The 25026-nt window shown below is 36.3% G+C and overlaps 1 protein-coding gene across 1 annotated transcript in view; it reads right to left on the bottom strand.

The window, feature by feature from the left end:
• LOC106130418 (pro-resilin-like) overlaps positions 1-23574 on the bottom strand; it is a 70505-nt gene extending 46931 nt beyond the window's left edge. The window contains exon 1 of the mRNA XM_060952050.1: positions 23488-23574. The gene's annotated coding sequence lies outside the window, so the exon portion shown is untranslated. The remainder of the gene's footprint in view (positions 1-23487) is intronic.
• Between the last annotated feature and the right edge of the window lie 1452 nt (positions 23575-25026).

Raw genomic sequence — 25026 nt, 5'->3', positions numbered from 1 at the left:
TCCCCCAGAGTTCACGGAGTGTAGTCGTGGAGCATGTAGCCTGAGTGGACATAAACTGGTGTTAGACCGTTTGTACAGTGACATTGTAAAGTCCTTAAGTGAAGCGGCAAGTAAAACTAGTGAGAGATCTGAGGGGGGGAAAAGCAGCTACAAACATCTATGTGGTTGGAACAAACACGTTCACGAGGCTCACAGGGTGGCCAGGCTTAATTACAGACTGTGGTTGCTATACAATCGCCCTAGTTCAGGTAGAATATATGTACAGATGAAGGAGTCGCGTAAAATTTTTAAGAGCCGTCTACAATGGTGTCAAAAAAATCAAGATATACTTAAAATGAATGTCTTAGCTAAGTATAGAGCGGAAAAGCGGTTTGACAGATTTTGGAAAGCGACAAAAAGGCTTGATGTTAGGCCTGGCCTGCCCGCGAGTGTGGAGGGGGAAAGCGAGCCTATTAGTATTGCCAATATGTTTCGAAATCATTTTAGGGTTAGCTCACAGTTGGGGCCTTCGGCTCCCTCTTATGTTGAGCTTAGCGGACAGACTCCACTGATATGTATTTCGGCAAAACAGATTAAAATGGCGATAAATGGTATGAGTGGTGGAAAATCTCCTGGCCATGATGGCATCAGTGTGGAGCATTTGAAACATGCCGGTGCTCACTTGCCCAGGGTGCTCGCTCTCTTCTTTACAATGTGTATTAGCCACTCTTATCTTCCACATGAAATGTTGAAAACGGTTGTGATACCCATTGTGAAGAATAGGGCGGGTGACGTTTCGGTAAAGGGGAACTACCGCCCCATTTCGCTAGCAACAACCATTGCTAAGGTGTTTGACAGTGTGCTAAACTCGATTTTACAGAAGTTTGCTGATATTCACGATGCACAGTTTGGATTTCGTACCAAGCTGTCTACGGAAAGCGCAATTGTGAGTTTAAAGCACACTGTCAAATACTACACAAGTCGCAGGACGCAGGTGTATGGCTGTTTCCTTGACCTCTCGACGGCTTTTGACCTTGTGTCATACAACAAGCTCTGGAGTAAGCTGAGTGAGGGGGGTATGCCGGCGGAAATCATAAATATATTTAAATTTTGGTACGCCAATCAATCTAATGTTGTGAAGTGGGCGGGTGCATTTTCAGAGCCATATGTGTTGGAGAGCGGGGTGAGACAGGGTGGTTTAACGTCTCCCACGCTCTTTAACATATACATCAACGATCTCATCGTTGAGCTGAGCAGCATGCGTGTCGGATGTCGGTTGGATGGCGTTAATCTAAATAATATTAGTTACGCCGATGACATGGTGCTGCTTAGTCCGACGGTGGGGGGGATAAACACCCTGCTTGAAGTGTGTCAGACCTATGCCGCCAATCATGGGCTGATTTATAATGTCAGGAAAACCGAGTATATGGTCTTTGAGGCCCCCGGTAACCGCCCCAATGTCACATTGAGTATCACTCTCGGTGGAGTTGAAATAAAACGCGTGACAAAATTCAAATACCTGGGACACATTGTTACTGAGGACCTTAAAGATGATGAGGACATTGATAGAGAACGCAGGGCGCTAGCGGTGAGGGGGAATATGCTGATCCGCAGATTCTCTCGTTGTACTGAAGATGTCAAGATCACGCTGTTCAAATCATACTGTCAGAATATGTACACGGGAAGTCTGTGGGTGGGCTGTACCCAAAAGGCGATGGACGCACTGCGTGTTCTATACAATAACGTTTTCAGGATGATGCTGGGATTGCCTCGTTTCTGTAGCGCCTCAGGTATGTTCGCGGAATACCAAGTCGATAGCTTTGCGGCTATTATGCGCAAGAAGACCTCGTCGCTAATTTTTAGAATACGGGACAGTCCCAATAGCATTTTGAAGACGTTGGCAGACAGGTTCTCCTCTCCGTTGTGGGCTGTTTTTGTGAGGAGGGTGATCTGTGAAAGAAATGAGCCGATCTGATCACTCTCCATTTTATTTTATTTTATTTTATTTTATTTTATATTTTATTTTATTTTATTTTATTTTATTTTATTTTTTATGTTTTAGTATTTCTTATCGTGCCATGTTACTAACAAATCTAGACTAAGTTTACTAACATTGATATGGATCCGTGGCTATCTGAAATAAACAATTTTTATTTTATTTTATTTTATTTATTTACTACATGGATTTCGTAAAAGGCGACTAAGGGATATGTTTATAAACTTGGGATTCTTCTAATAGCCGATGGGCTAGCAACCTGTCACTATCTGAATCTCAATTCCATCATTAAGCCTAACAGCTGAACGTGGCCTGTCAATCTTTCAAGACTGTTGACTCTGTCTATCTATTTGCGAATAAACATATCGTGGAAGTTAAGTACTTATCTGATTAAATATTTCTGTGGTACCATCACCGCGAGAAGACAATGGATTCTTCACATTAGGATGTCCATAAACTATAGTATTAGGAAACATTTCTATAGAACAATGTTCCCCAATTAGTCTCCACAAATTTGGTTGTCCGCAAAAGCGATGGTACAGAACTACAGTCGTATATTTACATTAATATAATCTAGATATAATCACGCCTCCTTTCGGGTGGAGTAGGCAGAGACTGCATCTTACCATTTGTCATGATCCCTGAATATTTTTTTCGACCATTCATCTTTGAACCTGTATTCTTGTACAAAATTTCCGGAATTTCGCTTAACTTTCGGTCTTTGGCATTATCAGCTCCCTGGCTCGCATTTCTAGGGACTTCGCATTAAATATTTCAGGACCTCTTTTAGAACTCCCTTAAACAAGGGACATTGATTCCAAATTTCAGGTTTTAATGCGCAGTCGTAACAAACAGTCAGCTGAACGTGGCCTTATTTTCAAGACAGAGCCAACGCTCTGTCCACCCCGCAAATGATATAGACTTAAGTTTTGTACCTAAGTACATATATTGTTTAATTTCATTAATTAATTATTTTAGATAATCTGATTTAATTTCCGATCGCATTTGCTATCGAAAATTGTATCGAGCTATAAAAGATACTATTAAACGCGTTATCTAAACGCATTATCTCTATATTATTTTTATTTTATGAATCCAACTAATTAAGACATTTCGCGAATGTTGCGTAGGTTCCGTCTGTCTTAACGTATTGTTTATTTTTCACTGACATTTCAATAAAATAATTATTTTATTTAAAAAAAAACACGCATAATTCGTAATCGTCACCTCATTTACAAATGTAACTAGTGCGTACGTTAATGTGAGAAGATATTATAAATTGTTATTGTTCGTTAAGATTTCGTTGATTTCTCTTTGTTGTATGATGCGTTCCTGTATCGCATCGTAGGAGCGTAGGTAAGCACTCAAACTAATGTAATAACTAAGTCATTGGTTCATGGCCGAGGAAGAACTTATTTAATGGTATCCCTAGTACACTGGCCTTAATAAATAAAGGTAAAACACACGATAGAACTATCTTTTTGCCAAAGTCGGGTCGGGGACGCGGTCACTGGGCAAGTGTTACAACAAGTGGTATGCAAAAGGGAGACAGTCAATCACTTTACTTAATACATACATACATATGTACATAAAATCACGCCTCTTTCCCAGAGGGGAAGGCAGAGACTACCTCTTTCCACTTGCCACGATCTCTGCATACTTCCTTCGCTTCATCCAAATTTACTTAATAGTTAACAAAAAACCGAATTCTATCTTCTGTCTGTTGGTATAATGGTTAACTTTGACAGTGGCAAGGTCCGGGTTCGATCCCCGATCAGGAAATTTTAATTCAAAAACTCCTTTCTCAGGGAGTAGGGAAAAACTACATCTTTTCACTGTCCACGTTCCTTTCATTCTTCCCGGTTAGATAAAATTTTAGATAGTCTTGGATTAGTTTTGGATATTTATCAGTAAAATGTTAAATCTCATTGATTTAGAATCCATAAGTCTAGAACTTATAATATCACCTATGCCACGACCACTATGGAAATTTTAGATACAACTGACTAAATGTTAAATAACGCACAATCTTGAGATCAATACTTTGAAAATTTGTTATGAGGATTCCTTAAAATAATATGAGATTAGGATTGGGAGTAATAAAGAGATTGGTTCCAGAAATTTCCGCGAAAACGGAAAGATACAGCCTTTTTTGTTACACGCGGAGCCGCTGTATCCTATCCTACTAATATTATAAATGCGAAAGCTTGTGAGTATGTCAGGATGTCAGTATGGATGTTTGTTACTCTTTCACGCAAAAACTACTGAACCGATTACGATGAAATTTGGCATGTAGGTAGCTGAAGACCCAGAATAACATATAGGCTACTACTACTTTTTATCCCAGAATTCCCGCGGGATTGATAGGGTTACCTTGCGGACGAAGTCGCGGGCGGCTTCTAGTATTCTATACTTATAAAATATTTGCTGTCTTATGTTGAATACTGCCATCTAAATGACGTGGCGTAGGCACCTACCACATCGCGTGCACAGTATAAAATTAAATAACAATTTGTCATAGTTACTCCGTGTTATGTCATATGAGTCATTACTCGGCATTTATACTATGTCATCACAGATCCACCGATATAGTCGTTGGATTGGATATGTCTAATAACGGAATTTACCGAGGACCGAAGGACTGGGCTTTTCATGAAATGAACACACATACCTATAGTAATATTATCACGCATTTAACCTCAACAGGGTAGACAGAGCCAATCTTAAATTGCTATCAGGCTAACGTGGGATAGCTTCGTCTTAAAGTTCACCAACCCCCGTAGCGAAGCACGCGCGACGCCGTTTTTAAAATAAAAGTCATTCAATTCAGGCTCGGGATTCTTCTTTAAGGCGATGAGCTAATTCAATCTTTATTTCACCTTTAAGCCACAGAGCTGAACTTTGACAGTCTTTAGAGACATCTCTGTCTACCCCGTAACATACCTACGTATGAACGTAGGTATTTAGATTTAGAATTCTGCGTAATGGTGCCCAAAGTAATAGGTTTAAAAGCGTAAAATATTAACACTCTTTTGTCGTAAGTCAAATTCGTAAAAACCTATTAAAACACCTATAGGTAATATAGGTATACAATACAAACTTATCTCAATTATGAATGACATGTGGTTCCAAGCACCAATAAAAAAAGGACCACTCCATTGCGTTCCCATGGATTTCGTAAAAGGTGACAAAGGGATATGCTTATAAACATGGGGTTCTTCTTTTAGACGATGGGCTAGCAACCTGTCACTATTTGAAACTCAATTCTATCTTTAAGCCAAGCAGCTGAACGTGGCCTATCAGTTTTTTCGGGACTGTTGGCTCTGTCTACCCCGCAAGGGATGTGGACGTGATAATATGTATGTATAAATGCGAAAGTAACTCTGTTTGTTTGTTTCCACTTCACGCTATTTGATTTGCTGAACCAATATTCTAGAAATGCGTATGTCATAATCACGAGTCTTGAGAAATACATAGGGTAGGTACTCTTCATCCCGATATAAACCAAATGTAGGCGCTAAATGTAGGTAGAACTAAATTTGGGCGATCAAAACTGCGTGAACAAGCTACTAGAGTAATACAACATACATAAATTGCACAAACTCTGAATAATTGCCATTTTCGGATGCGTAGGTAACTATAATTCTGCAATTCAAGCCCTTTAACTGTTATATTAATAGCCGATTATTCACACACGCCTATAAAATAAACGTACTTATAAATTTATAGATTCTGATATGGCTCAAATTGGGAAATTTTTTCATAGTTATCTAGCTTGAAGAATTGAGTTGAGCAACATTTTACTATGAATTTCGTAGGATGATTTTTATGCATTTTAGTTAAACATTAAATTGCCTTTCTGTATGTATTAATAACACGTCCTTTTCCCTTACGGTGTAGGCGGACCCATCAGTCTCTAAAAGACTGAAAGGCATTACTTTTGTATTAGTGCATCAAAAAAAAGAGGCAGAGATATTTAGACGATTAGGACCTTTAAATAAGTACCCGAGATCTCCGGTGTCACAGACAAGCGTACTACCGCTACGCCACAGAGGCCGTAATTATATAATACTAGCTGTGCCCGCGACTTCGTCCGTGTGAAATAGTTATTTTGGGTATCATTGAAGCCCTCATGGTTGAATAATATTTTCCACGATTTTTTCCACATTTTCCATATTTTCTTTGCTCCTGCCGTGTGGTTCCCGGCACTATTACAAAAAAGAATAGGACCACTCCATCTCTTTCCCATGGATGTCGTAAAAGGCGACTAAGGGATAGGCTTATAAACTTAGGATTCCTCTTTTAGGCGATGGGCTAGCAACCTGTCACTATTTGAATCTCGGTTCTATCATTAAGCCAAATAGCTGAACGTGGCCATTCAGTCTTTTCAAGACTGTTGGCTCTGTCTACCCCGCAAGGGATATAGACGTGATCATATGTATGTATGTATGTTCTTTGCTCCTTATAATTGCTGCGTGATGTTATACAGCCTAAAGCCTTCCTCGATAAATGGTCTATTCAACGCAAAAAGAATTTTTCAATTCGAACCAGTAGTTCCTGAGATTAGAGCGTTCAAACAAACAAACTCTTCAGCTTTATAATATTAGTCTAGCTAGATATAAACCCTAGCCACTTTTTCGCCTAGGTCACGATTCGCGAGGTGCCGCAACACTAATCTAGGAAAGCCATCACCGCAATTTGTTGCTCGTTTTAAACCATTAACACTCACCACATTATTTCAACGTGTTAAATTAATTTATTAGCCCACACAAGAAAAATGGAGGTGCTAGAAATAAAAATGTTTTCTCCTTTTAATATAACTGATAATCTATTTATTTATTTAGTGGTTCCCAGGCACCAATTGAAAAAAGATAGGACCACTCCATCTCTTTCCCATCGATGTCGTAAGAGCGACTAAGAGATAAGCTTATAAACTTGGGATTCTTATTTTAGGCGATGGACTAGCAACCTGTCACTATTTGAATCTTAATTCTATCTTTAAGCCAAATATCTGAACGTGGCCTATCAGTCTTTTCATGACTGTTGGCTCTGTCTACCCCGCAAGGGATATAGACGTGATGATATGTATGTTATAAAATCTAAACCACACTATTTAAATCCCAATTCCATCATCCAGCCGAACGTGGGCTTTCAGTCTTTTCCATACTGTTGGCTCTGTCTACCCCTTAAGAGATAAAGACGTGAATCTTCACTCCTCCATAAAAGCCCGCTATTCAATTAAGTATCACAATATATACCTATCTTTAACACAATCAAATTACCAATTATTCTTCACACCCACTGTTGCCTACGTAAATAGACGTACAAATGTTTTTACCATGTCTATAGGTACCTATATAGCATACATAAATACATGCATATGGTCACGTCTATATCCCTTGCGGGGTAGACAGAGCCAACAGTCTTGAAAAGACTGAATGGCCACGTTCAGCTCTTTACACGTACATCTTTCCACTTGCCATGATACTACGCATACTTATTTTTGTAGATTTGTGCTTTTTGTAGGTAGCGCTAAATTCGCTATTGTTTGTAGATGGCGCCAAATTCGCTCTGAACTGCAGGTAAAAGCGAATAAAGTAATGGTAGCAACATTAAACACAAATTAAGCGTCTCCGAGTGTAATGACCTCGTTTTAGAATTGGATAATATCACCTACTTACGTTCAAGTTATGGCTTCTATATAATGGTTTAGTGATCGTGGGACCTTGGTGTCCTAAGTTCAATCTCTGATTGATCTATAGCTGTTTTATGGGATCCATACGAATGCCATAAATGCGAAAATGTAATTAGATACTTCAATATTTCTCACTAGCTTTGGTGGTCGAGCGGTTTAGGTATCCGACTTATAAAAGCATGATGCACAGGTTCGATACCTACTACGTCCACTGTTACCATTAGGAATGGATAACTGTGTGGCGAAATCTATACGCCACAAGTCATAAAATTACGCGACGCTGTCAATAAAAAACATTGAAAAACCTAAATCGCGCTAGCAAAGATTTCACGGATTGGAGCTATATATACAACCTCCGACACAACATCGTCTGTCGCGCGGTTCCCCAGGCATCACACCTAGCCTGGCGGAAGATCTTCCCTTTGGTGGCGGTCGAGCCGAATCATCGCTCCCGCTACAACTGCTAAATACCCATATTTTTCTATATGTTACTTAATCTTCCTATTCCTTTGTCGGTTAGGTACAATTTAAGGACGAAACCACTGAAACCTATATATGAGAATCTCTTAAACGTTTACAAAATGAAGACTGCCATTTTATGAACCTAGAAGGTTTGTACTAAATTTATAATAAGTAGGTACACTTAAATCAATAACATGTTAAAATCTCATATCTAATCTTATATTTTTCTATAGTAAATAAGGTACACATGATTTATTTCTGTAATGCAGATTGGAATTAATTGATGACTTTCCGCTACAAGTCGTGACTTTAATTACACTAATTAACTGGCGTTTTTAAATACAGCCATTAAAATAGTTTCGATCCTTTAATTCACATGGCTCTCGTTATTTCGTAATCGTCCATAAATCTAGGATTATCTTTTGCTATCTTAACTTATATCTATCTTAACTTATATATGGGTCAGGCCGCGAAAATTGTCAATTGTATCACAAAAGTAACACAAGACATTTTGAGTTACCATAACACAAATGTAACCCAAAAGCAACGAACATTTTGGGTAAAGTTCGTTTCAGATTGGTGACTAAAATAACCTTAACGAATATAAGTAAGTAACTGTAGTAAAAATGAAGTAGGTAATGAAAAAGTAAATAAATAAATATATACGCGACAAATTACACAGATTGAGTTAGCCTCGAAGTAAGTTCGAGACTTTTGTTACGAGATACTAACTCAACGATACTATATTTTATAATAAATACTTATATAGACAAATATCCAAGACCCAGGCCAATCAGAGAAAGTTCTTTTCTCATCATGCCCTGGCCGGGAATCGAACCCGGGACCTCCGGTGACACAGACAAGCGCACTACCGCTGCGCCACAGAGGCCGTAAAAAAGGGTTTGAATAAAAGACTTTTGTAATTTTACCAATATTTTTAATTTCAAAAATATTATGAACACAACTAACTTTCTGTTGTACTGCACATACCACTACTACTAGCAGGGAAAACTTGTAGAATCCCGATTATCCGAAATTCCGATTATCCGGACTCGCGTCACGGCTCCAGTACCGCGCTACTAGACATGTGGGGACAAGTTTAAACGCGCTTCCGAATGTTTACTCCCGCTCTCATCTCAAAGAAGAGACTGACACTGACGGTGAATGTCAAGGAACATCTCACGCAGAAGCTTTTGAAGCTCTAGAAATAGCTTTTAAGTGGTTTGAAAGACAGGAGAAATCGGATTCCTTACAGCTGTTACAACAGAAGCGCATCAGGGATTTGGCTGCAATGAAAAGATGTGATTCATTACGACAAAGATCAATAACAAGTAATTTTCAACCAAAATTGTAAATAACATTAATACATATATTACAATGTCATTCATTATATTTGAACCACATATAAAAACCCCGCGTATATTTGGTTCTTTTATATCACTTGTGTACCACAGACATTGACCAGTAAAATTAACTCATCGCGGTTTGTAAATTTGAGAATATTTTTTTAAAGTAAATAGAATACTTAGGTAAACATTTTTTTAGGGCTCTCAAATAACGCAATACCTACAACCAAAACAATGACTTATATTTTTTCTGTTTGCCTATTTATCTGGCTGGAAGAAGCACGACGGAGAGGAATCAAACATCAATAATTATTATTTCAACGGGAGATTGTAGGTAGCACCATTTAAACTAAACGACTTTCAATTCACAGAATGTGAATGCGGCTTTACAAATCTATTGTGTTACGCAACACGTAAATTTGTGTTACAATAACACAGAAGTAATACAAGCGTAACACATATGTCATACAAAAGCAACACAAAAGTAAAATATTTAAAATATTTTTTGGTTATAACTTGGTTATTTATTACAATTAGACGCTTATGAGCGATTCCACGCACACTTTAAAACACTTTGCATAGAAATTCGGTACAAAAATAAACAAATCTCTGTTACTTACCTTCAAAATCACAATTTTAAATTTTTTATTCAATCAGAGCAAATTATGTAACGGACTTTCAAAATGCCTCCTGTGACAAAACAACATTGTCTGCCTTTTTTACATTTATATGTCGGTAACAGTGATGCCATATTAATACTTTGTTTTGCTATTTGGTAGTTTTAATCAAAACAATGGGTATAAATTCGTCACACAAAAAAAAATGTAACACAAAAGTAAAACGCTTTTTTTATTTTAAACTGTCGTCAAACAAGTTATATCTGGAATTTTTGCACCGGTATTACAGTAACAGTAGGGGCTATCATATTATTCTTCGATGGTAAACATATATTTAAGGTATACTTTACAATTTATGGAGTATATCTTCATAATGGTAGTTCGACAAAAAGCGACCAAAAGTCACACAAAAAAATTGACAATTTCGGCGGCCTTACCCATATATATATAGGAAGTCTGGTAAATCGCGTTATTTTGAAAAGGAGCACTTAGTATCTGAATCTCGTTTCAAATTATTTATTTATAAACAATCCCTATTTTATACAAAAAAAAATATTATTAAAAATTCCCAATTTTTTTTTGGATACTTGCACTTCCTTGTTGACTCTTCGTTCCCCTTTTTTTTATATTTTCCTCTTAACTTGTGAGAATTTTATTGGTTTCTTAAGTTATACAGTAAAGCGTGTTCCTGGTTTACTACATCTTTTAATATTTATTGTCAGGGACATAATTTTGGGAATTCCTACGAGAACAAGTAAAACAGGAATTCTGGTATAACGCTAAACGTGGCATTCTTTCAGTCAGTCTTAGCTTTGTCTACTCCGAAAGGAATAAAGACGTGATTATTACGTAGGCACCTATGTATGTAATTTAACGCCGACGGTTCTATGAGCGATAGCTACTTAAGACATCAGTAACTACTACTGTTTTGTAAGATCATTTGTTATTGTGATCCACAATGAAGACTTGATTTAAGGGCCCCGTATCCACGGCCGTATAAACAAAAAAAATAATAACAATACTGGTAACGAATTATTATTTGTTTAATAATAATTGATGCCCATATAAGACAGTGACCTTAAGACATAATTGTATCGGGTATCTTAGAATTTTAACAATGTATTATTGTATTTTATTATTCTTTATCGACCTTTTGTAATAACTTCCAAACATCATCAATTTTCTCGTCAAAATGGACGTGATTTTGAATGAACGTTTTATTTGTATTAGTAATTCAGAATAGTAATTTTAACGAACTTAATTATCTAATAATATAATATTGATACATCATTAAAATTTGTTATTTAGACATCTTTATACTTGCGGCGCCGTGTGGTTCCCGGCAAAAATTGAAAAATAATAGGATCACTCCTATCTCTCTCTTTCCCATGGGTGTCGTAAAAGGCGACTAAAGGATAGGCTTGGGATTCTTTAAGACGACGGGCTAGCGACCTGTCACTTTACTTATATGAATCTCAATTCTATCAGTAAGCCGAACAGCTGAAGCGTATCATTATTTTCAAGACTGTTGGCTTTGTCCACCCTGCAAGGGAAAGAGACGTTATAATATGAATGTATATATGATATTTCAAGAAGATTAATTCAGTAAATAGCTAATCTGTGAAGATGTAACAAACAAATAAACTTACCTGCGCATTTATAATTTATGTTAGATTTTTCATTCATCATTATTATTTTAGAAGCAACGGAATAAGTAGGATTTCATTCTGTTTTCTATGATAGGAAGACATAATTATATGTAATGTTGTTTGTATAACGCGTTATCTATTTAAAGTATGTTATTGCATAGTTTTGCAATAAATAAAACCCTGACAGGATAATTGTAATGACAAACAAACATATTAATATTTATAAGGCTTCTTTATGTGAACACTCCGAGTTTATTTTTTACCACCCATACCATAAACAAAGGTTCGTTTCCGTTAGACACGCACACATGTCGCTTTCGGGGCAGACAGAGCCAATAATCGCAAGAGTCGAAGGGTATATTATTTCAAGAAGGCGACAAGGGGAATGGTACACATATTACATACATACATACATATATATGGTCACGTCTATATCCCTTGCGGGGTAGACAGAGCCAACAGTCTTGAAAAGACTGAATGGCCTAATGATAGAATTGAGATTCAAATAGTGACAGTTTGCTAGCCCATCGCCTAAAAAAGAATCCCAAGTTGGTAAGCCTGTCCTTTAGTCGCCTTCTACGACATCCATGGGAAAGAGATGGAGTGGTCCTATTCTTTTTTGTATTGGTGCCGGGAACCACACGGCACATATTAATCTAGTGCAAAGGTCCATGCTGACTTAGTACTGAAGAAACAACAAAGGGGGTGCCAGCTACTTCTCCTCACGTGTAGATGCCTTTCCTTTTATTAACTTTTACAATTTGCTTCATAATTATTTTGCTATACTTATATAATACTTACTAGCTGTACCGGCAAACGTTGTTTTGCATTTTGTGGTTATGAAAAATAGATTTTGCCCGATTCTTAGACCTACTACTCAATATGCTCACAAAATTTTATGAGAATCGGTCAAGACGTTTCAGAAAAGTACGGGAACGAACATTGTGACACGAGACTTTTATATATAGGATACTTGGAATTATTCTTTGAGGAAGAGAGCTAGCAATCTGTTCTAAGTAGATTAACTTATGTCCAGCGGCGGTCTAGGGCTGAAGTAAATAAGGGCAAGGTGCCTTCCGCGAGACCCTCTGATGGATGATTCTTACAAGAATCCTACTAATATTATAAATGCGAAAGTTTGTGAGCATGTCAGGATGTCAGTATGGATGTTTGTTACTCTTTCACGCAAAAACTACTGAACCGATTACGATGAAATTAGTATGGTATGTAGGTAGCTGGACACCCAGAATAACATATAGGCTACTTTTTATCCCGGAGTTCCCGCGGGATTGATAGGGTTTCCATGCGGACAAAGTCGCGGGCGGCCTCTAATGGTTTATAAATAGTATTCATATCATAAGTACCTTACCTTACCGATTCAGTAAGGTGCCTGGTTAAAATGCGTGATGCGCAGAAAGGTACAGATACAAATGCCACTTCGGCCTTATACCAATGACTATTTTCAAAGTTATGTGCGTAATTTGAATACTAACCGATGCTCTTACGGTGAGTGAAAACATCGTGAGAAAACCTGCACATTCAGGCAACTGGATGTGTTACCATGGATCCAATACGGGTCAGGTTTACCTGCAAAGGTTGCGGAGGTCAGATGGGAGTCGCTTTGTGTAAAAACCTGACTCACCCAATCTAGGATCCATGGTCAAAGGCATATCTCGGGCTCCTCTCCAGAGAGGTGAGGATGCATCCAAATGTTTTAAATGCAATGTTTTAATTAGGTTATTCTTCTACTGATTTTTTTCGCATGGTTATTTTTTTCGGCTTTGATACGCGAGACCAAGCCCTCTTCCGTACTCCAAACTATATGAACTACCTATAGATACTATATCATGGAAATTGGTACCTTCCTAAAGTGATATATGTAAGTGTAAAGTAGTAAACAAATAACCAAACTTAGGTATAGCTCTATATACGTGTACATAAATAAGTAAATAATTAAAGACAGGATGTTTAGCCAACTAGTACCTATATAAACATAAATAAGGTAAGTCTAGTATCAAAAGTGATTTACTACCACAGAATTACTAGATATCTGTTTTATATCATTCTAGGCTTCTGTTTAATTAAAGGACGTTTATGTTTATTAAATACTAGCTGTGCCCGCAACTCCGTTCGCGTGGAATAGTTATTGGGCATCATTCCTCAAGGGTGAATAATTTTCTCCATTTTTTCCACATTTTCCATTATTTCTTCGCTCTTAATAGTTGCAGCGTGATATTCATACATCAATTCGAACCAGTAGTTCCTGAGATGAGCGCGTTCAAACAAACAAACTCTTCAGCTTTATAATGCTAATGAACTTGGATTCTTTTTTAGGCTCTGGAATAACAACCTATCACTAGGTAATTATTTGAATCTCAATTCTATAATTAAGCTGAACAGTTTTTCAGTCCTCTTGTTACTGTTGGCTCTGTATACCCCGTTAGTAATAAATATATATAAGGATCTATTTACCCGCGCTGAGAACCGAACCTAATAGATCTAAGCGGCGGACTAAATAACCAATACGCAACAAGATCTTCAAATATATAAGTACGTACTGTCTGACCGCTCAATTAATTAAACGTAAGTAGGTAGCATCGTTAAAAATATTTATCGGGTAATTAATCTTTTACTTATGTAGTTTTGCCATACCTAATAAAGTCAGGGGTTATGTGGTGCGTGGGATATTTTATTATTATTAAAATGCAAAAGGAAATTATTTTTTTATCAAGGTTTTGAGACCTTAATTCACAACCTCTTTTAAAAACATCTGAAATGAAAGTAGTTATATTTAATTTGTTATTTAGTTAAATCTTTCAATAAAAGGCCTTAAATATAAAAAAAATAATTATAAATAAAAAGTGTTTTTATTTTAGATTCCACTTAAAATTATGACTATCAAATGCAAATATCGGTAAAACTTCAAAAAAAATTAGAAGCTAGTTATCACTATTCTTTAAAAATACTCGTTCCCATGGTTATCACGTTACAAATCCTACTAATATAATAAATACAAAAGTTTGTGAGTATATGAGTACCTATGGTTGTTTGTTATTCTTTCACGCAAAAACTACTGAACCGATTACGATGAAATTTGGTATGTAGGTAGCTGAAGACCCAGAATAACATATAGGCTACTTTATATCCTGGAGTTCCCGCGGGATTGATAGGGTTTCCATGCGGACGAAGTCGCGGGCGGCCTCTGATAAACAAATATTTAAGGAATAAATGATAATGATTAAAGAACCTCCTCCATTTTATAAGTCGGTTAAATATATTTCATATAACATACATACATATAATCACGTCTTTATTCCTTTCGGGGTAGACAGAGCGAACAGTCTTGAAAATATTGCAAGGAAGGCCACGTTCATCTGTTTAGGTTCAATAATAGAAGGTTCAAATGGTGACAGGTTGCTAGCCCATCGCCTAAAAGAATCCCAAGTTCATAAGCATATTCCTTTGTCTCCTTTTACGATATCCATGGGAAAGAAATCCTATCCTTTTTCTATTGGTGCCAGGAACCACACGGCACTTATAAGTAGCTGAAAATCACGAAAATGCAATAATGAGAAATAAGTTTGTATAAAGGTAATCAATAAAATACGAATCCCACACATTTATCATTAGTACAATTTATGCGTCAAACTACATAATACATTCATGCGTCAAAACATACGTAAAATTAATGAATAACAAGATTGATAAATGTTTAACACTGCATAATTTTATTTTAAATCAAAACTTGAAATAAATTAAATCCTCTCTTTAGCCTCAATCTCAATTCTATCATTAAGCCAATAAGCTATCCATGGGAGAGAGATGGAGTGCCCCTTTTCTTTTTTATAGGTTCCGGTACCACACGGCACCCGAAATAACCAATCAAATAATTTAGTCTAGTATGACAATCACATATGATTTACAAGCAATTTTGCCTAACTAAATGTATTTCGAATGTATCTTAAGATAAATAAGCACCCAGATTTTAAGCAACAAAGTAGCCACTCGTTCAGAACTGATAGCCAGCTATTAACTTGCTAAAACCTAACTCTAGACCAGTCCATCTTTATGTAACAGTTACATAAACTTACATTTAATTAAATTCTCAGCCCTTGATGTTGTAGGCAGTAGATAATACATTAAATATAAATGTATACGGGACAAAGTACACAGATTGAGTTAGCCTCGAAGTAAGTTCGAGACTTGTGTTACGAGATACTAACTCAACGATACTATATTTTATAATAAACTAGCGACCCGCCCCGGCTTCGCACGGGTGCAAAATTCGGAAAAAAATATACATAAAAACCTTCCTCTTGAATCACTCTACCTGTTACAAAAAACCGCATCAAAATCCGTTGCGTAATTTTAAAGATTTAAGCATACAGACAAACAGGCTAAAATAGCGACTTTGTTTTAAACTATGTATTGATACTCGTATAGATAAACATCCAAGACCCAGGCCAATCAGAAAAAGTTCTTTTCTCATCATGCCCTAACCGGGATTCGAACCCGGGAGCTCCGGTGTCACAGGCAAGCGTACTACCTAACTGCACTCCTAGAGAAATTTACGTGAAATTTTCAAATATGTAGACCTGCCGATTAAGGTTGCGGGTTGATATATCAGTCAATAAATTAGCCAGTGATCTTTTTTGTGTATTTAAGATATACCTACCTATTCAATTTTGTGAACATAATACCTAAGTATAGGTATAATACGTCAAATTTATTTAATACACTTTTTAACCACGTATCGCATTGATTCACAATAATAGACGTGAAGTCGCTTTGTAGATAGATAGATAGATAAAACTCTTTATTGCACCATAAGAATAAAACATACAAAACAGACAGAGATGGTACCTACAAAGACTACTTATCGCTAATGCAATTTATTTATTTATTTATTTATTAGCCGCTCGTTCATTTATTTATTTATTTATCTCTTCCAGTCAACCTTCGGGTGGAAAGAAACCAGACTCCTTTCTGGATTGGATTGGCGTTGGCGCAGAGTCTTGCGTCATCTATTCACGATAAGTTACCAGTGAAAACAGGCCTACTGTAACTGATTTACGATTTTGATCCTAAATGTTATAGTTTTAGAGGCTTATAGTAATTTTACGATCCCAGTATATCACAAGTCGTAATGCGGGTACGTGGTAGTGAATCAGCCAAGTTATAATATGATTAACATTTACAAATTAATTTTTTACATATTTTTAATTAACTACTTTTAATTTGAAACTAGATACCCTTTATAATAAATTTACTTTATTTTATTTTATTTTTCACTTTATTATAATAATACGGCATACACAAAAATAGACTAGAAAATCAGAAATAGGCTATACAATTAGCTTTAGTAGGCAATACAAGACAATTAAATATTATACTCATTTACGAGTACGTATTCATGCATGCGTAGTAAAAATTGGAATCTTTCCTCAGCAGATCCTCATTCGCAACCAGATATATCTGTACGTAGATAAGTCACTGATATAAAGTCAGTCAGTCAGCTTTTATAAGGCAGGTATATTTTGATAATAAATAATTTGATTGAACTAAGAGACCAACGCGTTAACAAATAATAAGTACAAATTATAACGAATGTAATAAAAAAAGAAGCAGAAATCTATAAGGAACGTAGCAAGTGGAAATCCATAGCATCTGCCTACTCTGTGGGGAACAGACGTGATGGTATGTATGTATGTTTGTGCAACTGCGCCAATCGCCTTGCTATTCTTAAATTTCCTCCTACACTGAGGTTGACAAGAAGAGATTGCTTAAGCGATAAGTCCACCTTTGTACCTCATAACTTGTGTTTTTTTTTCTGATTTTCTTTTTCTTTCGGGCCAATAAAGAGTTTATCTATCTATCTATATACAGAAGTGTTGACTTGGCTCTATTTTACCTTAAAGTTGGATGTAGGTTAGCTCATCTACTTGATGTTCTTGCGCTTATTCCGACGGTAATTGACAAGTACACCAAGATGTTAACTAGCAGTGTAACTCAGGATGCTGTTACTCTAAAAACTAGCTTTTAAATAGGCAGTTAAAACATATTTTCCTCTAGGCTTTAGTCCCAGTTGCATCCTCGCTACTCAGGAGAGGAGTTCGGGGTATACCCTTGAAAACGCTTTGGACCCTGTAGTCCTGAGGGTGCGACGGGCATAAACATGAAGCAACTCCCATCTGACAGACTGTCTAAAATTCAAAATTCAAAATTTTTATTCATTATAATAGGATACTTCATATCGCTTAATAATTGTCGAAACGTTTGGTTTCTCAACATTGGTTGACGTCAAAAAATTACTTAAAACTAAGTTTACTGCCGCTTCCAAGGCGTCAGTGCAGAAGAAGCGGTAACAAACTGCACTGCAGCATTTTCTTCAACAACGTCAACATAACAATTATCCAAACTTAGAATATAATGTGGACGAGAGAGAATGTCTGTCTGTCATATCAACGCACAGCCCAAATCACTTGGTCTAGAAATTTTAAATTTATACGTAAGTTCCTAACGTGGTGTAGGGGTGTACTAAGGAAGGGTTTCCTTGAATCTTGAATTATTCGCGATAATTAGTAACGGTTTTACGCGGATAGCCATGAGGCACTTAAAATCAATACGTGTTACGGTAAACTTATCATTACCACCCGATTACAAACACATACAAATAAACAATTAAAATTACGGCAAAAGAAACTCGATTGAAGATCCACTAACGAATTGATCCACTAACCTTATGACCCTGGTGCAATTACAAAACAATAGCGATGAAATTGAAACATTAATACATTGTTTCGGATTAAAAAAACAATGCGGGACCTTTCTCTAAGTTCGCCTTGACACGTTTTTTTGGTAATTTTTAATGGCGTGGTTAGATTTATTTCGGTTTAGTTACGTTTTGATGGAAACTGTTTTAGTTTACTAGTTTATATTACTGCCTTGGAAACACAAGGCCCCAGGTTCGAATCCTGTCCAGGGTAAGATGAAAACTGAACTTTTTCTAATTGTCCTGGTCTTAGCCACTTTAATGAACTTATTAAGGAAAAGGCTAATAAACTTGGGGTTCTTCTTGTAAGCGATCGGCTATCAACCTGTCATTATTTGAATCTCAATTCTATCACTAAGCCATACAGCGGAAAGTGGCAAGCAAACATGAAGACAGACGCGACAAGTACCTTTGCTTTACTGGAACTACTGGTTGGAATTGAAAAATTATTTTTGCATTGAATAGACCATTTATCGAGGAAGGCTTTAGGCTATTTAACATCACGCTGCAACTATAAGGAGCAAGGAAATATTGGAAAATGTGAAAAAAAGCGGGGAAAATTATCTTTGAGGGCTTTAATGATGCCCAAAATAAGACCAAGTCGCGTGCACAGCTAGTACAATATAGTGATCAGATAGACAGACTTTCGACTTAAATATTAGTATCGATATAGATGTTCTGAGGTGTGCATGTTCCCATCACTTCTGGTGAACGAAATAAGAGCCAATTGCGAAATTCAGAGAGCAAACTGTACGGAATCCGTGACCTATGGTGTGAACGACGAGCATTCCTATCGTTGATACAGATTAATGTTTGAATGTCTGTCTGTTTGTTTACGTCAGCGTTTTTGAGAACTTCTTTTCAATACTTATTTATTAACTAATTTGAATCTCAATTCTATCATTAAGCCAAATAGCTGAATGTGGCCATTCAGTCTTTTCAAGACTGTTGGCTCTGTCTACCCCGCAAGGGATACAGATGTGACCATATGTATGTATGTATTTACTAACTTATATTATAGAGAGGTGGTTGGTGTGGTTCCCAGCACCAATGCAAAAAAGAATAGGACCACTTTTCCATGGATGTCGTAAAACGACTAAGGGCTTTAAGAATCCCACGATTCTTCTTTTAGGCGATGGGCTAGCAACCTGTCACTATTTGAATCTCAATTCTATCATTAAGCCAAACAGCTGTACGTGGCCTATTAGTCTTTTCAAGACTATTAGCTTTGTCTGCTCGCAAGAGATATAGACGTGATTGTATGTATGTATATATGTATATTACTACGTCTACATCCCTTGCAGGGTTGACAGAGTCAACTGCCTGGAAAAGTCTGAAAGGCCACGTACGAATTGAGATTCAAATAGTGGTTAATCATGTTAATAAAAAAGAATAATTAATTATTATTGTAAAGTGTAAATTTGGAAAAATTAAAACTAATTCTATTAATATATATTGTTCTTTTTACATTAAAAGTCATCATTGCGCCTGTACGGAGCTATGAAGAGTATAAATTAAATTAACCACTTAAAATTTTAAGTACTATAATTCCTATTATTGATACTACTTACATATTACATTCCTTATACCCTCGTTAGCAAGTCATGTTTGCTTGATTTAAAGCCTATTGAGCCACTTCATCACTTCACTCATAATTAATACTATGATATGCTTAAACCCATGTTGAAGCTGACCTTTTAAATCGGGAGTTAATGAATATTTTACTTGTATGTCGTCTAAAACTGATGTTTATGCGCATAGAGTAAATGAAAAAAAAAATAGTATTAAAACCTCAGATTAGTTGTAGCACCACCTTGAGTGGATTTGGTTATATAGATACATATAGTCACGTCTAAGTCCCTTGCGAGGTAAACAGACTTAAAAGGCTGACCACGTTCAACTGAACCTATTTCGATGCAAAACTAACTTGAATCTAGGGTTTTACCAAGTAATTTAAATTACTTTTCCATTTCACTCTCTCTTTAAAGCAATAGTCTATTTTCTTTTAAAAGACCTAAACGCGTCTTATTATTTCAAACAGTAAAGCCTTTATTACCTAAAAATGAATACTTTCTTTACTTACTAAGAAGTTTTTCGCAAATCCCACGGCATGAAAGTACCTCATGCCCTTCTCCAGACTTCTGTTAATAATTATGATCGCGAAATTTCAAGAAGACCGCTTTCACTATATACCGCGTTAAGAGGTAACAAACAAATTAATTTACTTTCGCATTTATAATATGACTTGGGGTATATAGGACCCTGGGACCTTGCGATCACATACATTACCACTAATCTGTCATCGCTAATATTAATTATATACGTCAATTGTCGAAAAAGCTGATTGAGGTATCTCGTGACCAGAGGGCTGGAAATTATCTGGCTCAGAGAATCAGCATTGCCAAAACTTTACTGCAACGAAAATGATATAAACTATATTAGATTCTGTTACTGTGAAGGTAATGGAAGTCAGATGGGTATTTCTTGGTCATCATCCTACGTTTGTGGGGTTACAGTTGCCAGGGGTTGCCCAGAAGGCTGGAAATTATCTGGCTCAGAGAATGAGCATTGCCATTTTGAATGCCAGCCTTCTGGGCACGCTCCCGCATGTTGATGCTATGCAGGGACTGTCAATTTGTAAATTAAATTTTAGTTTGAAATATATTTTTTTTCTTTCTTTTTTTATAAGTAGTTTTAGCTTTAGTTTTAATTTGATTTAATTATAATGTTTATTATCGTTTAAGTAAATCAATAAAATTATTATTATATAATTATGAGTTCCCAAGCAATTCTGTCCATTTATTGCATCGTGTTTGATAAATGGTGTACATAATTTGATAATTATTGGAGATTTTCATGTCAGATATAAAATTTATCGCTTTTGCTTCATTTTGCACAAATAGTTGAAGGTTATATGAACATATAGAGACACACTAGTTTTCGCCCGCGGTTCCGCCCATATGAAAAGTGCTCTTTACTCTTCTCTGTACTTATGCAAAATTTTATGAAGGTCGATTCAGCAGTTTTTGCCGCGAAAGACGGACTACACAAAAACACGTTCACATTTATAATTTTTAAAGTATGGATATCACGTCTTTATCACTAGCAGGGTGGACTTGTGGCGCTAATTTTCTTGAAGAAACCGGCACATTCAGGCAAATAGATGTGTAATAACTGTTAAAATAATTCATTATATGTTAGGTTACTCTGCTAAGATTGCAGAGGTGAGACAGGAGTCGCTTCGTGTAATCTACATACATACTCGTATAATCATGTCCATATCCCTTGCGTGATAGACATTACCAACAATCTTGAAAAGACTGAACGTTCAGCTGTATGGTTTAAGATGGAATTGAGATTCAAATAGTGACATGTTACTAGCCCATCGCTTACAAAAAGAATCCCAAGTTTACTAGCCCTTGGTCACCTTTTACGACATCCATGGAAAAAGAGATAGATTGGTCCTGTAATGTATTAATAATCTGTGTCACCCAATCTAGGACTGTTACAGGGCGGACCCCGGGCTCCTCTCCAGACATATGTGGACTCAACCCCACAAATGTATAATGATGACCAAGAAATACCCATCTGACTTCCATTACCTTAATAGTAACATAATCTAATTAAGTTTATATCAATTTCGTTGCATTAAAGTTTTTATTCCCCTAGTCGTCTCTTACAACATACACATCCCGTGTATGTTGTAAGAGGGAGTGATTTGATTCTATAGTGCCGTAAAAACTGACGTTCATTGCAATATACATTATCTAGATGCATTACATAACCAAACAATTTATGAATGACCAAATAAAAAAAAAACAATTTGAACGATGCGTGTCGGAGATCCATTTAGGAGTCACGGTCAAATCTATAACAATAATTGCCAGTAAAACATAATTTTTAATTTTCAAATAACCCTATACTATATATTGTTATTAAGTTACCTTAAAAACTACATCAATATTGTATGTACAGTACAATATTATGTTTTGTTTCCCGTGTATCTATCCCGTGGATCACCCCATCTCTTTCTCATGGATGTCGTAAAAGGCGACTAAGGGATAGGTATATAAACTTGGGACTCTTCATTTAGGCCATGCGCTAGTAACCTATTATATTTGAATCTCAATTCTATCATTAAGCTAAATACCTGAACGTGGCCTTTCAGTTTTTCAAGACTGTTGGCTCTGTCTACCCCACAAGAGATATAAAGGTGACTATAGTATGTATGTTGATAAGATATTGATTGGTTCTATTCTAAAGTGCCAGAGACCACACGGCACTTTTAGATATCAACTAACGGATTAACTTAATTTTATATAATTATATAGTAGATTTGTAACATCATTCAGATAAATTTACTACTACGATTGGGCGGTTAACTAGTATTTATGTAATAAATTAATACTTATCCTTTAATTACTTTTAAAATAGACTGAGATATCAATCAAATTTCATTGCTAAAGAGTAATTAGGAGTAGATTTTAGTTTCAAACGAAACTATTATGGAATCCGATGTTTATAAATGGGCCATGCATTGTTATTCCTTACAAAAAAATATGACAATTCAGATTGCTAAGAGCTAAGAGTACCTACCGTATATTATTGAGGCTAATTAACCAGCTTGCGCCATTTAAAATCTTGTAGTTATGACTATAATCGATATTTCTGGGAACGCTGCTGTGTTGTCAGTAGTTAATATCTATTGCATCTATGGCGTTATTTCCAAAACGTCACACGCCATCAGCCAATCACAGCGAAGAATGGGACGCGTTCGGCCAATAGCAACCCAAAGGATTGGAGCAATATCGTCTCTTGCGCGGTTCCCAGGCATACCTAATATCTAGCCTGGAGATCTTTCCTTTGTGGCGGTCGAGCCCGAATCATCGCTCTCGCTACACATATACATATATATTCTAGGATAACACCCTAAGACTTTGAGTTGGAAGACGATGATTTAGACGAGCGTACCTTGAACAAATCGGGAACATCCTGGCGAAAGGTCAGGTCAAGAGAACCCTTAACCGACGAGCTTCATGAAGAGAATTATGACTCTGGATGTGAAGAAATAGAAGTAGCGTTATTTTATGTTTTATATTTATAAGTTTTTAATTTTGGGGCTATCTTTTAAACCACGATCCACAGGCATTTCTTAGTCTCACATTAATGTACAAGACGGTGATAGTCTATACTCGATCATATTATGCATTCATATTATGCAAATCAATTGGGCAGAATAAAGAAGGCAGCACACAAAGTATTAAGTTTTTTTTTAAATTTATTTCTAGTATACTTGTTATGAAGATTTATTAGCTGCAGTCAGATGTAATCCTTAACGCGACCCCATCTACATACACCGATCCATACAAAAAGAGCTCGTCTCCAAACAGAACCTTGGACCAGGTCATTAGTATAATTGGAGTCTGTGCTGCCACGTAGGTTGCTATAAGAGCATAGAGGCCGTCATCCAAATTATATGTAATAGGTCATGGGCCATTACGTATTTGCTTTTTTGTTTTAGTGCATGTAGGTGAGCACGCTTGAACTAATTAGGGTCATAGCAGAGTATTACATTGTACCTATAGTTAGTTAGAAACGTAATCTTTACGATGCTATAAATAAATATATACAGGACAGATTGAGTTAGCCTCGAAGTAAGTTCGAGACTTGTGTTATAAGACACTAACTCAACGATACTATATTTAATAATAAATACTTATACATATACTTATGCATATCCAAGACCCGCAAAAATCTGAGGAAGTACTTTTCTCATTATGCCCTGCCCGAGATTCGAATCCGGGTCCTACTGTGTCACAGACAAACGCACTACCGCTGCGACATAGAGACTAACTTTTTTATCGACATATCGGCCAAATCACTGGGTCTAAAGACATACAATTTGACACTCAGGTTCCTCAAGTGGGTTAGGAACGGACTCAGAAAGTATTTTCCGAAATTATTGCGAGAAATTAATAAGTAGAATTTTTCGTTTTACGCACGCACACTAAAAAAATTTATGTGTATGCAAAATTTCATGGAGTTTATCGGACGTTAAAGACGGAAAATCTTAAATTTTCAAATTCAAAACAAAAAATAGGATTACAATGCTTATACAAATAATCGTTTAATAAACTTGCACCTGATCTGATTCTGTACAAATTCTTGACAAGGACGTCACGCTCTTGTGACGTGTGTTAAAAGCACTGTACTTGAACTTTGAAGACTCGAAGATCAAGTTCTGAAAACATCGCTGATGATAAAATAAGTCACACGCTATAATACGATGCGTTGTTTTTGTTTTAACTCTCGTTTGAAAAAGGATAACAAACAGACAAATTAATATCACGTCTTGAACTTTTACGAGGTAGACATAACCAACATGTTGGTTACTGTTAAAATATTGGCTACTTAATAATTGTTAGTCTCATAGACGAGAAACAGGCTTTCTTTAATTTTAAGTTATTAAAAAAAGAATAAAAAAGACAAAACTTTCACAAACTGAATAGG

This window comes from Amyelois transitella, chromosome 27 (genome assembly GCF_032362555.1).
Source record: "Amyelois transitella isolate CPQ chromosome 27, ilAmyTran1.1, whole genome shotgun sequence".
NCBI classification, from domain to species: domain Eukaryota; kingdom Metazoa; phylum Arthropoda; class Insecta; order Lepidoptera; family Pyralidae; genus Amyelois; species Amyelois transitella.
Note: the sequence above shows the minus strand (reverse complement) of the source record. Positions and strands in the feature narration are given on the sequence as shown.